The 13,872-nt window shown below is 46.4% G+C and overlaps 1 long non-coding RNA gene across 1 annotated transcript in view; it reads left to right on the top strand.

Annotated features, from left to right (window-relative positions):
- The window catches only part of LOC122153698, a 38,952-nt gene extending 27,480 nt beyond the window's left edge, over window positions 1-11,472 (top strand). Inside the window, exon 4 of the long non-coding RNA XR_006165555.1 lies at window positions 10,106-11,472. This is a non-coding gene — a long non-coding RNA (uncharacterized LOC122153698). The remainder of the gene's footprint in view (window positions 1-10,105) is intronic.
- The last annotated feature ends 2,400 nt before the right edge of the window (window positions 11,473-13,872 follow it).

Genomic DNA, 13,872 nt, shown 5'->3' with positions numbered 1-13,872 from the left:
AGACAGCCCCCCATACAGATAATCTTGCAGACAGCTGAGATGATTTGAGGTCTCCAGGTGGGAGAATCTTTGGCTTGGAAGGTGCTGGGGCCAGGGCAGTCCATCCAGATGGCAACCAGGGGTCATTTCCACCTGATGGCAAGCTTTGCAAGCCTGTGTGAAATAGCTTGGATCTTCCACAGGTTGTTTTCTGTAGATTCAGGTTACCACGCTGTGAAAGCCACAGTCAGTAATAGCAGCGTTTAGCACAGTTTGGGCTCTGGCTGGGCCTGAGAGCCAGGCTTTGCTCTCCTGCCTGAACCAGGGTTGGGCTGACATGTGGAGGCAGAGCGTCTTTAGGGATGTCCTTTCTGGTGCAGAGGACAGCAGCGGTGTCAGACCAGAATCAGACCACAAACTTGCATCTGCCACGGTCTGATTCCAGCCCGATCTGGCAGAGGAATAAACATCAGCCTTGAGGGACTTCAGTGCACCAACTTCCCTGTTTTAAGTTTAGAGGAAAAAAGAAAAGGACTGTCTGTGAGAAGTCTGATGGATCTGGCTGGTTCAGGACCAGCAGAAATGCTGCTCCCCCTGCCCCCTTTTGAGCTTTAGCAGTTGCTGTGGTTAGGGCAGAGATTTCACCCCTAATCTGGTGAGGTGCTGTGTAGGCATGAACACTGACAGAAACAAAGCAAAACTGCATGCAATTCACCCTCCTCCAGATGAGGCCCACAGGAGCAGGTGTGCTATGAGGATGAGCAAGTCTGTGAGGGGACAAAACCCCAAACAATTATAGCGGAAAAATACACAGAGAAATTAGAAAGTGAACAGGAGATTAATTAAATCACCAGAAAGTTAGAAAAATAGAAAAACCAAAAGCAATTGGAGTATTTTTTCCTCCTTGCTTACAACAGCTGTGTCAGTAGCTCTCCTTTCATTCTCCACAGCAGTGTGGCTTCCTCTGTGAGAGCTTCAGTGGCAGGCGTCACATTTGGGATGACAAGGCAGCCATCAATGAGAAAGCCTTAAAATATCCTCTGCAGACTATAAGATTTCAAAGAGAATGGAGAAAATATAGTCCCCAGACAGGTCAATCAGGCATGGCTGGGCCGGGCCACCCAGGGAGGACATCCATCCCCCTGCAGCTGGTCCAGGGCTGCCTCCAAAAAGATGGATGAAAGAGTTGCAGACCTGATGTACCCAACCCACAGAGTGACTGCTTGTCCTAGCAGGGCTGTTCCTTGCAAGGTTTGGTTTTCCCCACCGGTGTGGAGAAGCAGCAGCAGCTGAGCAAAGGCATTTCTGCCTTTTGTCAGCCTCAGGCAGAGGTCAGCACTGAAGACCTTGTCCTGCGAGCTGGTGGTAATGCAGCTCTGATTAGAAATGAGAGGCTTTCAGGAAGGCAATGTTAGAAAGGCCACCCCAAAATGGAGAAAACAACTAAAAACCCTAGTGGGAAAGGTTGCAGTAAGAAGCAGAGGCTTTCCCTGGGGAAACTTGCCTTGGCTTTTATAAGGCATGTGAGACTTTCATCTGACATAGCCCATTGACTGCAGAAAATGCCCTCTACTGCAGTGCAAGGTGTCTGTCCTCCTTGCAGCCCTCCCCAGCCCTTCTCTGCCCTCCTGCAGGCCCCCACTCATGCACAGTGAGTCTTCTGCACAGTTTTGGCCACTCTCCTTTCTGCTGATTACCCGTAAACCTCTCCTTCTGCTAACAGCTACTGCTACATCCATAGACACAGCCAGCAGCATCTGCAAACCAATGGCCCTTGCTTCCCCCCCTCTGCCCTGGGATTTGTGGGGTGGTAGTGTTCCCCATTGCTCTGTCTGCACGACGTGGCCCAGGGTGCCCAAGTGAATGAGGGGACATCACCCATCCCGAGGGTTTGCACAAGCTCCAGCTGCCAAAGCCTTGCCACAATGATGTCTTCCCATCCCCTTCCACATCAGCTAATGTCCGGAGGCTTTGAAATCTGAGTCCACACTCAGATAACCCAAACTATTGGTTATCGAATACTGTTCCTGCTACAGCTGCTACTCCCGCCCCTTTCCAAGTCTTATTTCTTCTTCCTGGCATGGGCTTAGGTGGGCATGCATGACTTACGAGTTTTAATTTCCTGTGGGAAACATTTCTAATGGCCTGCAGGTAGGTGCTTTGTTATTTTTTCTCCCCTCCTCTGCCTCCCCCATTAGGTCTTCCCTTAGCTTTAGAGCTTTTCTGTGCCCTTAACTGCCCCTTTTGAGATTCTGAGCCCCTTTGGATCTCATTTACTCCGGGATGTAACTTGACTGGTTTCAGTGGTGTTAGTGCTCATTCACATCTTGGGTAAATGAGAGGAAAGCCAAGAGTCCGTTTGTTGTGTTTTCCTTGGCAAGTGTAAACCATCCTGTCTGTGTTGATAGTTGCAATTAGGAAGCATTCAGTACCAGTGCATCCTTGCATTCAGTAGTACATTTAATGGTCCATCTGGTATGGAAGACTCTGGATAGATGGAGGGAGGTGAAATGGTTTGGCTGGTGAAAACTGCTAAATTATTATCTCCTGCTGAAGAACAAACCGGTCTATGGCTCATGCTGCGGGTGTCACAGACGACACAGGCAGGGATGCACATGCAGCCGTGGTGCCGCTGCTGGCCATCAGCAGGGCAGGATGGACACGATGAACATAAGAAGGGTAACAGCACTCTGGGACTGCGGTCTCCCACCTTTGCACCAAGCCTGGAGGCTCAGGGATCAACTAAGGAGTGGAAGCTAGCTGTAAAAATAACTCTGTGGTATTTTGCAGTCTCTGCTTTAATTTCATCCCCATACTCGCAGTCTTTTAATTGGTTTGGACAGTCAGTTTTCCCAAGAGGCTGAGTCTTGACCTTCTAGGGGGTGAGGGGCAGCAAGCTGTAACGTGTCACTGGGCTGCACTTACCAAAGGGGCAATGGGTGGACACATGGGCACGTGCATGTATGTGTGTGCACTGCATGTTTGTATAGCGCAGTGATTAAAAGAAAAGCGTATGTATATACATACATACATGGAGACACATCTATAAATATATATACATAGTTTGAGCTTTGAAATACATCCCCTCCCCACCCAAATTTTTCCATCTGGGATTCCAAATGATACTCCTTTTTCATTTCACTCCAGCTTGCAGATTCCCTTGGCCCTTAAGATGTAGGGTAAGACTTCATGAAACCATCCTTCCCCAGAACTCTCATGGTCCACAGGGCCTTTAAACATCACTTGTAAAGAGAACATGTAATCGTGGCCATCTTCAGCATGTGTCCTGCTGCCTGCAGGGTCCTTTCCAGCTGTCAGACAGCCGAGCAGCTCAGGGGTCTTGATCTGTCCATCAGATCCCTGACACTGACCCCCCCCCCAGCTGTACTGTTTGATTCCCCCGGCTCACCTCGGCATAGCAGTGAGAAACTAAGGCAGGTCTGTGCCACAGCCTGCACTGCTGGCCGGTGGCAGAAAAGGAAAACGCAGCCCAGCAAGCAGCTCTGGCAACCTTCGTCAGTGGGAGAGTCCAGCGGTGCAGCTGTGGAGGAGGTGAGAAAGGCAAAGTGTGTTGAGCCTGGACTGATGTTATCTCTGTTTTTTTTATGCAGTCCTCATCCTGACATCCCATGTATATAACTGGTTTTTTTTTTTTGAGGAACAGTTTGGAAATACCTGGCCAACGTTGTGTAAAAGACTTAAATGGCTGAGATTTCTAACCAGTCACAGAACTCAGTGCTTTGTACTGGGAATTCAGAGGTTTTGCTGAAAACTGGAGCTTTTCTTTTTCTTTCCAATTCTTCCTTGCTCATTTATTATTTGCCTCTGGCTTGGGTACCTGCACAGTCCCACGTTGCTCTGCTCGGATGCTCTCCATGCTCAGCAGCCCCATAAAAAAAAAAAAGCCTGATTTTCAAATGAGCTGAGCGTCTGAGCAGGTTCCACTGGCTTCCCCATATTATCACAGGGCTCCAGCTCCAACCTACCCGTCAGACCCACCGACATCAAAGGCGCTGCGTAGATTCACACCAGATAAAAGCCTCGCCCACCCCTCGTGGGATACACCCATCCCCTGCCCACGTACTGGTAATGCCGCTTTCCCACCTGGCCGGCTGGGGGGGTAGGGTGGGACCATTGCTCAGCATGGCAGCCTCTGCCCCCATTCCCTCTCTTCTGGAGGCACCAGAAACTCAAACGCTGCCTTCGCCCCGGGCCGTGGCTACAAAGGGAATTTCACTTGCCGCCTTCTCCTTTCCTTTGCAGGCAGCAGCTGCTGGTGCTGCCACGGGTGCGGAGGCACAGGCGCGCTTGGCTGCTGTCGCCCTCTCCGCTGGGGGCTGTCTGGGCAATAAATGCCATGTACAGCGGACAGGCATCGTGGGGTCTTTTTCTGCACCCATACAGTGCACTTTTGGTGGGACTTTTTGAACAGTAGCGCTTTGCCGACAGATTCGTGGGAATCCAGCATGAAGTGTCCGGAGTCCTCTCTTTTCAGGCCCATTTTTTAACCTATGGGTCGGAAAATTCCCGCAGCTCCCATCCCTGGCTGCCTTGCAGCCTCCCCATCTCCCAGGGCAAGGCGACTCACTCTGTTGCTGGCTGGGCTGCAGTTGTTTTGGGGAAAACTGAGAGCTTTGCTCTCTGGGTCTCCTTTCCCGGGCACAGAACTTGCCTGGATGAAGCCTCCTGATTGTATTTAAGTGAATTGATTTTAAAAGCCTGGACTCTGCTGGGTTTCCTGTGAAATTAAATCTTGAAAAAAAAAAAAATGTGGCTGCACCTCTTCCAGAAAGGCCCTGTTGTCAGCAAAATGCAGCTCGGAGAAGCGGGGCAGCATCTCTGTGTGGTATAACAGGCTGCCTACAGGCTGGAAAGGTATGAGTTTGCACAGCTTAGCTTATATAAATTGAACAGCAAGTGCCAGCAAACTGCAGCCATACGAGAGAGTCCGAAAGGTTTGAAGTGTTGCAGAACAAAGCTACTTTTATGATTTATACACTTGCCAGACAACCATCAAATTCTTTGCTGAAACTGGAGCTTCCCTGGTAGCACCATGAGGGCTGGCCGGCCTGTGAGGAATTCTTGGCATCGGAGCAGCTGTCCCAGAGTGGTACAAAGGGCTTTGCCAGTGTGAGATGGAGCTATCAATAGGATGTCTATCAGGGCAGGCAACAAATGGGCCGCTGGTCTTGGCTTCCTCCACCTCACCAGTCCCAGTGCGTGTGATATACAGTGGTAACAACCCCTAGACAACTGTCATAACATTTCTGTGCAAGGTGTGGTAGCCACTGAGCGGTCCCTGTGCTTCATAATGAACTCTTGATCGTCTGCTGCACTGAGCTGAGTGGCTGGAGCAAAGGGAGAAGCCTGCAGGGTGTGATGCTGCTGTGTGGGTAAGCTTTGGGCTGCCCACGAGGCACGATGTGCTCAGGGAGTGGGCAAGATCTGGCCCCACGGGGTAGGACACTGGCGGCCACTGTTGGTCCTCTCTGGAAGAGCCAGCAGGCACGTGTGTGGTTTGTAGAGGGAGGGCATCCCTATGGTCTGCTCCCTGGGGAGCTGTAATCCAAGGAGATGGTCTGGAAGTCAGGCTTATCTAGGGTTTTGCTCATGCTGGGAGTCATGTCAGGCTCTCAGCTGTAACCCTTCTGAGGTACCGTTTCCTCCTGGGTGAAATGGAGTATTTAATGACTTGGTAGCCAGATGAAGCATCTTTATAAAGGCAGCAGGAAAAGTGAGGTCTCCTGAAATTTTGCCTGTTGAGTAAACTTTGGCCACCATGACCACCTGAATGTATGGCTTAATGGTAGGGGCTTGTGCAGCAGTGCTTCCCTGGAGATGGGTAGGAAATACTAGTCAGAGCCTTCGGCCCAAGGTCTCTTTGCGAGTGCTGAGCTTGTATTCACCGAGACATTATTTATTTAGACAACAGCTCTTATTGCTGCTGTTTTGCCAGAAAACATCCTCTGGTTTCCGCTGGCCTCTGAGTCTACAGCATTAGAGATTATTTTCCACATTTGTTTGCACATTGCTCTCATTAATGCTTCCAGCAGAAGTCTGGACTACTAAAGTGAGGAGACAGGGCACGAAATCAATGGCCGGCAGGCAGAAGGATGTGGCATGTGAAAGCCCTGCAGGAATGCGTTTGAATATCACCATAGAAAAGGTTTTGGAGGTTTTGCAATGGTTGTAATGGTACACAGCCATGGCAGGGGCTATCGCATTAGCTACTGTGGGTTGACTGTTCAGATGAAGGTATTTCACCTAAAGTAAGGAGACTGTGTCTGCTTGGAAGTTTTACAGGGTGGGACTCCAATTTCAGACTGGCAGTATCCAGGGATCTCCCGTACCCAACAAACTGTCACTGGACAGCACCAGACAAGTGCACAATGATACACAAATAGCTATTTTTACATTGGACATGGGCTTTGGTAGGCCTGGCCGGTTCCTTCCTCTAGCTTTTCCTTACAAAGTGAATGTCATCTGTGATTTCTATATTGGCTGGAATGACTTCTGTTGCAGGAGTGTGATGGTGATGATGCTCTGTAGCGGATAGGGGAGAGGGGGAAACACATGCCAGAACAGAAACATGTCAGGTTATTTTGGTATGGGGTGAAGTGGGGGACTGGTCTCATTGAAATAACGGATTTTGGCTCAGACTCCCAGTGCATATATTTTTTAGGGTGAGGCAAAGAGGGAGGCCGATTAACACATGGTGAAAGAACTGGTCCTTCCCATTGGGAAACATTGGTTTTGCCCCGCTCACCCTGTTTATTCTCATGCAGCTGACTTGTCTTCTTCTTGGCTTTCTCTTCCCCCAGCTAATGTGGACTGGCCATCTCTTCCATTTAAACAGAATCCAACAGCATTTTGATGCCAGGGAAAATACCAAAATGTTGCTCTGAAAGCCACAAAGGGTTCAATTATTTCCTGGAGACGATATGAAGCCTATTGAATTGCAAGAGATGGTTATCGGCTCTTACTTGTGGAGGAAAAGGGCTAGGAGTGAGTGGAATAGAAATCATTGTGCAGGCAGACCTTGCCTATGAAAGTCACCCAGCTCAGTTCATAAAATCAGGTTAAGCACGGAGTGCAGGAAGAGTAAAAGGGAGACTGAAAATCTTGGCACTTTCTTATCCTTATCTCTTCTCCTGCCCTGCACAGGCCCTGGGCTCCAGGGACTGATGGCTGTGTGAAAAGGGAGCACGCTCAGCTCTGGAGAGTGGGAGAGGCAGGAATGTCTCCTGTAGTCCTTCTCTCCACTGCTCCTCCTGGAAACCAGCAGCCTCTCAGTAGTGCAAAATGCGTTGACTGCAGGGATGAGAGGGAGCTAATTAGCTGTCTGGGTGTTTTATTAGGTGGAGGAGAAATGGCTGTTCTGGGAGAACAAGAGAGGAGGGCACCAAGAAGTCATTTTTATGCCACTTTTTTAGACCACTTGTTTATTTTCCATAAGAGCTGTCATTTTCTGATGATGGGAAACAAGAAGTGTGTCTGGGAGACCACTGGGGAACAAGTTTACATGGCACGGGTTATACTGGTGTGCCTGGTAGTAAACAGGAGGCATGTGGAAGCCTGTGTGTATAATGCCTGTTGTACCAGACTGTCTTTGTGTGGGATTTCAAAATAGTTCAGAGACTTAATTGTGGTTAAAAAAAAAAGTAATCTGCAGTGCATGGTATGGAGGAGCTGGGAGAAAGTGCGATCTGCTCTTGGAGATAGCCTCCTTAGCAAAGGCTGGGGAAGGAGAGTTGCATCTATTTCACGAGTTAAAGCACCTGCATTTTGGCTATTCAGTGACAAGTTAGCTTCCCTTCTAGAAACTCAGGTTTTATATACGGCATTTGTACAGTCAGCCAAAAATAGCATTTGTTAGGTAGCCCAGTAACAGAGTCTGGTACAAAGAGATTGTGGCTTCTACAAAGAAGCCCAGATAAGACACAGCTGATTCCAGAAGCATTGCCTGAGATATAGCCCTTAATCCTATTACAGCAGGCAGTGGCCTCTCCAGGTCTCTTTCAGTTTGCTGCTGTTTTGTATTTTAAACAGGCAGGATTTTCAGCTTGCTGCATGGGAAGACACCTTTAATTTTTAAGGAAGGAGGGGGAAAACTGACTTACATGGTATGTGCACGTAGGCACTTGTGCGCTGCAGCAGCTGTTGTGGTCACAGCAGGGTTAAGGAGAAAGCGGAAGGTTCCTTTGTGTGCCAATAGGTGGGGATTTGAGCTCATTTTTCAAATTAAGAGTAACTAAAGAGAGAAAGAAATACCCTGATAAAGAGTCCAATATGGTGGGAGAGTCCAAGAACAAGAGATGCTGGCTTGGCTCGGCCTCAAGCTGTTGTTCTCACAGAGGAATGCATGCAGGGATGGAAAACAAAGCTCGTCTCTGCTCCCAGTGTGGCTCCCAGGCCCAGAGCACTGCCCAGAGCAGTCAGTGTCCCTGCCCAGAGGGACTGAAGCACTGATGCTGCAGAGGCTGGCTGCCATGCTTACCCCCTGTCACTTCTACCATGGCCCCAGTCCTGGAGAGAATCCCTCTGCTTTACCACTCAGAAGTCAGTGGCATTAGGTAATCCTGGTGATTTCAGCCCAGGAGGAGCTTTTTACCCCAAACAGACCTGTGTGTCCTAGTCTGGCCCTTGGTGAATATTGTAAGATGGTATTTTTCTTGCCCTAGTCCCAGCACAGTGTGTACAGGGATTCGATATAATGCTTATGCAGACTCCCTGCTGAACTTGGTCACCACACTGTAAGTCCATTGAGATGTCCGTGACCACACCGAATCCTACCAGGTCCTGTCTCTAGGTACCAGGTTGAGACCTTCCTTCCAGTCCAGAGTGGTCTGGTAAGATCCCTTCGTCTGTTGTTTTGACCATCCACTGGACATGGGTCTTCAGGAGCATCCGCAGGATCTGGAGGCAGTTTTGGCAGAATTGTCATCCCACCAAAACCAGTAGACTCTTCTGGCTACGTGGATGCACATGCTTCTCTGTCTTGACAGTCTGTAACATAAAATCTTGAATTGTTAGGCATTTGTGTAAAGCCAGTAGTTTGAGTTGCGCCATCACTGTTTTAGATTAGTTAGCGATAGCTCTAAGCACAATCTTTCCTCCTCAGTCAGATCCAGTCCCATGGATATTTTGGTGTGAGAGCCCTCCAAGTGTCTGGAGCTGCTCTGCGGATTTCTAGTGGCAGTTTTAGGCTTGGGATGTAACTTTAATCATTTTGTTGTTCACCAAAGCAAGCAGGGCATTTCTTGATTATGGAGACGTCCAGTCTTCATTTATCTTCCTACTTCAAGGCATAATACAGCAAACACTGAAAATGTATCTGTTGGTCTTCCCGCTGCCTACCTCCCCACCCTCACTTCCTCCAGCTATTTGCTTTGAGTTATTTGCTCAGGATTTGTTTTCCCTCTGACTTTACAAGTTTGCCTTGCACAGCAAAAAACCTGCTATTTTGTTCTCTCTGGTATTTGGCAGGAAAACAAAAAGAACACAAAGAAGAAAAGAATAATCATTGTTTTTTTCCTGATGATTTAACACACGAGTGTGCTTCTTAGTGCTACTGTTGCTGCTGTGCTAAAGCATCTTCTTGTCTTTGGCCTGCCAAGAGCTACTGCGGAGGGAAGAAAACAGGGTGTCTCTTAACTGTGCTTTCCTGGGGCTGGCAGTGGGTTCTAAGCTGAGACCTGCCCATCCTCCTGGTGCTTGCTAGCAAGGCTCCCACACATGTTATTTTGATCCAGGTGATGGAATTCGACAGAGCAGCTTTTGTGCAGGGATTTGCAAAACTCGTCTCTTTGCTGTTCTACTCCAGTGGAAGTCGAAACAGGTGTGATGGAGCCATTTATTCACTGCAATTTTGTCTTTTTTTTGTGATTCACGGTCCCATGCATTATTTTATTTTATGACACTCATTAGAGATAACCTTCTTCTCCTCAGGACATATGAAACAGTGGCTTCTAAATAACTGGGGAAGGACTGGTTTGACAGCAGGGTTGGTAGCTAATTCAGGAGTGTATCTGAGCAGTTTGAGCCTCTAATTTAGGATGCATACTTTCTGGTTTCAGCCATGAGACTAGCCTCTCATGGTATTTTTGTTTTCTTCTTCCACCACCAGCTGAGAACAGGTGATGCACAGGGCACACTGAGCGAGAAGGCAATCCAGCAAGGCCAGTGAGATGAACTTTACAAAGGGACTCTTCTGAGGGCTAAAAGGAAGAAGCCTGGAGGCACAGGCTATTTTCTCTCTTTTCTTTCTCTACCACTCTCAGACATTCCTTGCCCCCTCTTGCTTGCATGAGAGAAAATGAAGAGTCCTTCATCTTCCTCTTACTGCACAGCGGGTGGAAGACGCTTGCTCACAGAATGAAAGAAGAAGCAGGAAGAGGAAAATAAACAGCTGAGTCATTACAGCAAAAAAAAAAAAAAAAAAAAAAAAAAAAACAAAAAAAAAACCCAACAAACCAAAACAACAGACCTTCAGGAGAGGGGAGGACTGGAAGGGGCTGGCTGTGAAACTTCAAGAGAAACCACAAATGCAGCGGTGGATGTTTAGAAAGGCAGTGGCTCGCCATCTGCGGAGAGAGGGCCACAATGGCTCCCACAGAGGACACGGAGGTACCAGGCAGCCCTTGCACGGGGACAGTGGCAGCATTCAGCAGGTTCCAGCTGCTGAGAAATATATGGAAATTACATGCTGTAAGTCAGCTAAATAAACAAGGCGGAAAAATGGCTGAGTCAGAAAAAGTGGACTATTAAGTTCAAATGCATTATTAATTGGAAAACTGCTTAACACAGCTGGAGATCCTATGGGCATGGGTAAACATAAATATGAGGATGAGACAACCAATTAAATCACTAATTAGTCCTTTTAGGAAATCATCCAGGTCCATTAATGATAACCCTTAATTGGAACCTATGGAAGAGACATTATATATGTATTGCTACTGCTGCCTTGAGCATTAGTCCGATGTGTGTATGTGTGTGTGTCTGTCTCAGTTTTTTGTGCCTGTACACAAATCATCAACGTAAGAAAGTGCACACTTACCAGTGGCAAGTGCAGGTTAATGAAAATTTAGAGACTTGGTCTTCGCACTATCCCGTGGGTAGTTTACCAACAAATTATATATGGAATAGAATTTATGCAGGTCCATTTTCTGAAAGAAAGGACTATTCCCTTTCATTCCCACAGCAGTGGAAATAAAGCAGCAGTGCTGGAACTGAAACTGTTTGTTAGAGCTAAGCATTAAGTATTAATAACCAAGTAATTATCATACCAATAACTATAATGAAAAATACAAAGTAGTGTTTTCAGAAGATTGTGCTTTGCAGAGATGGAAAGAGGTTTCTTGCAGTCCATTTCCCTGCCCGCACAGAATATGGCTTCTAGGCTGAGGACTTCAGAAGTTACTGAACCGAATGTTCACTTGATCTTGGCCTCTGCAGCTTTGCCTTCACCAATAAAAGCAACTGTGGAATGAGTAAGATGAAGGAAAATACCCATGTGCTTACAAATAAGAACGCCAGCCTCCTCACTTTCTATGCGGAGCTGCTTTTTCTATTCAAATGCATCTAGAAGAAACCTTCACATGTTTGTGTCTTAGACTGTAATCACCTCCTGAAAATAATAGTTTTTCAGAGTATAGTAAATCTGAATGAGTATGTGCAAAGGGCCACTTCTCCTTCTGCTCAGAGACAATAAAACATCTGCAACAAACATTATCAGGACACCAGAAGCCCTCTTGTATGTTGGTGAAAATTATCTCAGATCATCATGTTGGCCTTCTGTGTTTTCCCAAATCTCCGATTCCTAATTTTTCTCTGAAACACTAAGTTTTATATAGTTTTAGGTTCCCATCCAAGTTGCTGGGCAGATTTTCATTAGTGCATGAACTAAACTGCATGTGGACCTTTGCATACACCAGTTTAGTTTGCAAATGCTAAGGCAGGCAAGCAGCACCTTGCTTTAAATAGCTATACTGGCTGGAGTCCTACTTCAAGGAAGTGAAAGGAATGCTCTGTTCATCCAATGAACAAGGCTTATTTTTCTCTTTCCATGACTGTGTGCTTCACGTGAGCTTCAGTAGTGTGTGGCCACTCAAACCATCAAGTCTAGAGATGTGATTCAAAGTAGCTTTCTCATGCTGCCTGGTGTCTTCAATTTTGTATAAATTTCTGTGGAGTCCACCAGAATGAGAATTTTGGCCTGTATCTCACAGATCTTTTGAGAGCTTTTTTGAATACATCTTAGCATTAATGCATGTGAAAAATCCTAAGGACAAAAATGTTGCAAGTTTTGAAGCAGAGCTACAAAGACGCATTTCTTCCCCACAAATTGGCCAAAAATATCGAATCCTTAGAATTTCCTCACATCTGAATTTTTATATCCTCCTTGATATCTCATCTGTAACGCACCCCTCACCTGGAATGACCATTACTGAATAGAGCAGTCCTGATGGGGCTGTAATAATGGCCTTGCCTGGGAACAACAGCTCCTCTTTTTACTTTGCTATGCATCCACATGCAAGGGTGCTAGATTCCCTATTCTAAACTTCCAGTCTAAACCAGGTGGGATAAGTCATCTCTCAAGAAGCATCTGTCTGTCACTGGTGACTAAGATGAGTGCTTAATTTAGAGCAGATGCCCAACTTTTAAATAGATGGCTTAAATTAGGTGAGGCAAATCCCACCCACGGCGAAAGTTTCTGATCAGTTGAAGCTTTTGCAAGACTATGGAAATGTGTGTTAGATTTTCCATTGCTGAGATTTAAAGAAATGTTGGGAAAATCAAATACCAAATAACTGTATAAATTATAATAGCCTAAACCAACCTTACAGACCACTGGCTCAATGAACAAAACATCATCTTACAGAACTTGTGTGGTGGAGATTCCTCTATTTGCTTTCCTTTCAAGATGCAGCTGCAATAACAAGGCATACGTGATTTTAATGTGACACCATAATCTGTCAACCCTGAGGCCTAGGGAGCAGGCCCATATAAGATAACTAGCTCAACCTCACAATGATAAACACGTCAAGATACAAAAATCAGTTCTTCCCTTACAAATGAGAGAAAGATGTCATGTAATTGGAGATGTCATGCTATGCTGGGATGAGCAATGTTCCCACAGTTAATCATACCAAATACATTATGTAGTAGTCATTGCTTGAAGACAAAGGAGGAATAAATACTCATGTAAACATGCCAAATACGAACTCTCCGCAGATGTTGATTGCTGTTCCATATTTAGCATGAAGCACATCAGTAAGTGGAAGATAGGCTCTACATCCAAGGAGAACAATAGCTCAGGAAAGGGCTTATGACTCTGTGTGGAGGCTGCAGGTAATGTGGCTGGTGTCTTTTCTAGGGCCCTTCGGAAACTGGATGTTAGGAGGTCCTCTATTGACAGCAAATGAAAATTTGCCATTTTCTTGAATTAGGACTGCATTGGGGCCCTGCTGAACAAAAGACGTTTGGCTGATGATCCAGTGTCTTAGAAACTGAAGGCGAGTTCAAAAGTTCCCAACAACAGTTCCAAACAAAAACTTTGTAAATACAATGCAAAAGCAACCATGCATATTTGCTGGAATAAAAAACCAAATTAGCTTCAAGCTGGGTTTGTGATTCCTCCCTGACTTGCATGTTTACTTTTCATTAATATTGATTCCTTCTGACCTTCAAGTGCCTCTTCTTCATTGTACATGCTCCACAGTGAATAGCTTACTGGCAATAATATTAATAGCAACAGAAAATTAAGTTAACAATAGAGACTACTTGCATGGAGAAATGTCACCTTGTGAATAAAGATTTTTTTTTTTTTGCATCAGAAACCCTCATTTGGGGACTAAAAATGATACACTGTGTGACCCTGTATATAGTGAAGCT

This window comes from Tyto alba, unplaced genomic scaffold (genome assembly GCF_018691265.1).
Source record: "Tyto alba isolate M040663 unplaced genomic scaffold, T.alba_DEE_v4.0 Super-Scaffold_21, whole genome shotgun sequence".
Taxonomy (NCBI): Eukaryota; Metazoa; Chordata; class Aves; order Strigiformes; family Tytonidae; genus Tyto; species Tyto alba.
The sequence above is the reverse complement of the archived record's forward strand: the minus strand, read 5'-3'. Positions and strand labels throughout refer to the sequence as shown.